The sequence below is a fragment of the Montipora capricornis genome, chromosome 14 (assembly GCF_036669925.1).
Source record: "Montipora capricornis isolate CH-2021 chromosome 14, ASM3666992v2, whole genome shotgun sequence".
Lineage (NCBI taxonomy): Eukaryota > Metazoa > Cnidaria > Anthozoa > Scleractinia > Acroporidae > Montipora > Montipora capricornis.
In genome coordinates this window covers 11,067,805-11,073,620 of record NC_090896.1, presented here as the reverse complement: position 1 = coordinate 11,073,620, position 5,816 = coordinate 11,067,805, and positions in this window count along the sequence as shown.

Genomic DNA, 5,816 nt, shown 5'->3' with positions numbered 1-5,816 from the left:
CAACCCTGGGTTCAAACTTTGAAAAAAATAAGCTAAAAAGGCTTTTTGAGTTTGCAAATAAAAAAAATCACTTCTCTTTCAAGAGTACTTTCTGCGGCCCGGGTGGATGGCGTAGCTAAGGGCTCCTATGACACCAGGAGAACAAACGGCTGGCTGGAATAGTCTATCGCTGCTATGTGGATGACATTTTTTTTTCCATTCTGAAAATTGGCTCAGTTTTAACCACATACAGTTCTTATCAAATACCAAAAATTTGTTTAACTATGTCAGAGCTAATCGAATATATTTAGAAAAATAACAAATTAAAGAATATTAGCAAAATCGTCTGAACGACTTTAACTTTTTATCACTTCAAAATGTCAGGCAATATCATTTCCATAATTAGGCGAAGATTTAAAAAAATTCACGGAAGGAAAGCATAAATATTAAGAAATTTAAGCCAAAAATAAGAATATATCTGCCTGTCATTAGATGTGACGTATACCTGCTAACTCACACGCCTTAGGCGTGAGTCTCACGCCTGCGGGTTGAAAACTTCGACCTCCCGCCGGCTCACGCTTGCGGACCAATTTCTCACGCCTGATCAAAAAATTTGAGTTGTTGCCGTCTTGCTTGACACAATTTCCAAAAATATGTTAACTCAGACCCATGTAAGGAACGAAAACCATGTGTAAAATAAGTAAATGACAATACCTTCCTCGCGATCTCTGATTTTTGAAGTGAAAAGCACTGGGAGCGAGCTCGTGTTTATACACGTTTATACGTCTTCGAAAGAATTCGGACGTCTTCGGAAGACTTCGGACGTCTTTGGAAATCTTCGGAAATGATCGTCTCGTCTTAAAAAATCCCAGCACTCCCAGGATAAAAATCTCACGCCTATATCTCAGAAAAAGTTGGCAGGTATATATGTGATGTTGCCATGGTAGCGGTCATAATCGAAAAATTGACACTGAAAAAACAAGCCTTATTATATCGGTACCCATACTGGTTAATCTCTACGGGGAAAATTTTAAGAGAAATTAGCTAGGTTTCCTTTCGTAACTGGTGCCCTGTAGTAAGGGTATTCGCAAATACTCTAGGGAGCCACCTTAAACAATAATTGGTGTTTTACATGGTAAAAACACTTCCGTGTTGCCATTGACGAATCAGTTATTTGAAACATTTCGTGTAATCTTAAATACAGTGATCACTATCGTAAGAGAGGCTTGGTTACTTAATCAATAGATTGCAGTTTTTGGGTATGTACTTTAAGTAGGGTTATTAAAGTGTATCATAAAGCGCATAAATTATATAAAAGAGGTATATCAGCATATATAGGTAGCTATAGCAAAGTACATACATGTATATCCATCTATGCCCATATATCTCTCTGTATACCCATGTACTTCCATGTATATCCATGTATTCCCATGTATGTCCATGTTTACACATGTATACCCACGTTTGTCCATCTGTATCCATGTACAGCCATGTATACCCATTTATAACCACATACAGGCATGTATATCCATGTATGCCCATGTATGTCCATGTATACCCATGTATATCCATGTATAACCATGTATGTCCATGTATACCCATGTATATCCATTTATAACCATGTATTTCCATGTATACCCATATATATTCATGTATACCCATGTATATCCATGTATACCCATGTATATCCATGTAAGCCCATGTATGTCCATGTATACCCATGTATATCCATTTATAACCATGTATTTCCATGTATACCCATATATATTCATGTATACCCATGTATATCCATGTATACCCATGTATGCCCATGTATACCTATGTATATCCATGTATAACCATGTATGTCCATGTATACCCATGTATATCCATGTATAACCATGTATGTCCATGTATACCCATATATATTCACGTATACCCATGTATATCCATGTATACCCATGTATGTCCATGTATAACCATATATATTCATGTATACCCATCTATATCCATGTATATCCATGTATGTTCATGTATACCCATATATATTCACGTATACCCATGTATATCCATGCATACCCATATATATTCATGAATACCCATGAAAATCCACGTATACCCATATATATTCATGTATACCCATGTATATCCATGTATACCCATGTATGCCATGTATACCTATGTATATCCATGTATACCCATGTATCCATTTATACCATGTATTTCCATGTATACCCATATATTCATGTATACCCATGAATATCCATGTATCAACATGTATGCCCATGTATACCCATGTATATCCATGTATAACCATGTATGTCCATGTATACCCATGTATATCCATATATAAATATGTATGTCCATGTATACCCATATATATTCACGTATACCCATGTATATCCATGTATACCCATGTATGTCCATGTATAACCATATATATTCATGTATACCCATCTATATCCATGTATATCCATGTATGTTCATGTATACCCATATATATTCACGTATACCCATGTATATCCATGCATACCCATATATATTCATGAATACCCATGAAAATCCACGTATACCCATATATATTCATGTATACCCATGTATATCCATGTATGCCCATGTATGTCCATGTATACCCATGTATATCCATGTATAACCATGTATGTCCATGTATACCCATGTATATCCATTTATAACCATGTATTTCCATGTATACCCATATATATTCATGTATACCCATGTATATCCATGTATACCCATGTATATCCATGTAAGCCCATGTATGTCCATGTATACCCATGTATATCCATTTATAACCATGTATTTCCATGTATACCCATATATATTCATGTATACCCATGTATATCCATGTATACCCATGTATGCCCATGTATACCTATGTATATCCATGTATAACCATGTATGTCCATGTATACCCATGTATATCCATGTATAACCATGTATGTCCATGTATACCCATATATATTCACGTATACCCATGTATATCCATGTATACCCATGTATGTCCATGTATAACCATATATATTCATGTATACCCATCTATATCCATGTATATCCATGTATGTTCATGTATACCCATATATATTCACGTATACCCATGTATATCCATGCATACCCATATATATTCATGAATACCCATGAAAATCCACGTATACCCATATATATTCATGTATACCCATGTATATCCATGTATACCCATGTATGCCCATGTATACCTATGTATATCCATGTATACCCATGTATATCCATTTATAACCATGTATTTCCATGTATACCCATATATATTCATGTATACCCATGTATATCCATGTATACCCATGTATGCCCATGTATACCTATGTATATCCATGTATAACCATGTATGTCCATGTATACCCATGTATATCCATGTATAACCATGTATGTCCATGTATACCCATATATATTCACGTATACCCATGTATATCCATGTATACCCATGTATGTCCATGTATAACCATATATATTCATGTATACCCATCTATATCCATGTATATCCATGTATGTTCATGTATACCCATATATATTCACGTATACCCATGTATATCCATGCATACCCATATATATTCATGAATACCCATGAAAATCCACGTATACCCATATATATTCATGTATACCCATGTATATCCATGTATGCCCATGTATGTCCATGTATACCCATGTATATCCATGTATAACCATGTATGTCCATGTATACCCATGTATATCCATGTATAACCATGTATTTCCATGTATACCCATATATATTCATGTATACCCATGTAAGCCCATGTATACCCATGTATATCCATGTATAACCATGTATGTCCATGTATACCCATATATATTCATGTATACCCATGTATATCCATGTATACCCATGTATGTCCATTTATACCCATGTGTATCCATGTATAACCAGGTATGTCCATGTATACCCATGTATATCCATGTATAACCATGTATGTCCATGTATACCCATATATATTCATGTATACCCATGTATATCCATGCATACCCATATATATTCATGAATACCCATGTAAATCCATGTATACCAATATATGTCCATGTATACCTATGTGTATCCATGTATGCCCATGTATGTCCATGTATACCCATGTATATCCATGTATAACCATGTATGTCCATCTATACCCATGTATTTCCATGTATATCCATGTATTTCCATGTATACCCATATATGTCCATGTATACCCATGTGTATCCATGTATGCCCATGTTTGTCCATGTATACCCATGTATATTCATGTATACCCATGTATGCCCATGTATACCCATGTATATTCATGTATAACCATGTATGTCTATGTATACCCATATATATTTATGTATACCCATGTATATCCATGTATACCCATGTATGTCCATGTATACCCATGTGTATCCATGTATAACCATGTATTTCCATGTATACCCATATATATTCATGTATACCCATGTATAGCCATGTATATCCATGTATAACCATGTATGTCCATGTATACCCATGTATATCCATGCATAACCATGTATGTCCATGTATACCCATATATATTCATGTATACCCATGTATATCCATGTATACCCATGTATGTCCATGTATACCCATGTGTATCGATGTATAACCATGTATGTCCATGTATACCCATATATATTCATGTATACCCATGTATATCCATGTATACCCATGTATGTCCATGTATACTCATGTGTATCCATGTATAACCATGTATGTCCATGTATACCCATTTATGTCCATGTATACCCCGTATATATTCATGTATTATAATGTATATCCATGTACAGCCATTTATATCCATGTCTATCCATGTACAGCCATGTATATCCATGTACACCCGTGTTTATCCATGTATGTCTATGTAAACCCATGTATTATCGTGTATATCCATGTACAGCCATGTATATCCATGTTTATCCATGTACACCCGTGTATATCCATGAATATCCATATACAGCCATGTATGTCCATGTATACCTATGGATACCCATATATTATCGTGTATATCCATATACAGCCATGTATATCCATGTATACTCGTGTATATCCACATACAGGCATGTATATCCATGTACAACCATGTATATCCATCTATGCCCATGGATATCCATGTATACCCGTGTATATTCATGTATTATCATGTATATCCATGTACAGCCATGTATATCAATGTATTTCCATGTAAAGGCATGTATATCCATGTACAGCCATGTATATCCATGTATACCCATGTCTATCCATGTACATCCATGTATAGCCATGTACAGCTCTGTATATCCATGTACAGGCATTTTTATCCGTGTACATCCATGTATATCCATGCACAGCCATGTACACCCATATATGCCTATGTATATCCATGTATAGCGATGTATACCCATGTATATCCTTTTCTATCCATGTACAGCCACGTATATCCTTGTACAGCCATGTATATCTATGCATGCTTATGTATACCATGTATATTCATGTAAAGCCTTAAGCCATTTATACCCATGGATACCCATTTATATTCATACACACCCATGCGCGCTCATCCCTACGCAATTGCTAAAATTGCGTTCATAACTGCGAGGATCATAGTTTCACTTGATTTCACATCCGCAGTTCACCATATTTCATATATCATTTCATAGTCAACAACTGTTTGCATAAGAATGATGTGGTAGCCTTTGAGATCCACGAAGTCGTCATGGTCGGTCGGTGGGGCAATTACAAGAATATGAGTACCGTCCATCGTATCAGCACACATTGGAAATCCCATCTGTCTTTGTAAATGCGCATGACTTCTTTAAAATATTCTCCTTTAGGTAACGTGATA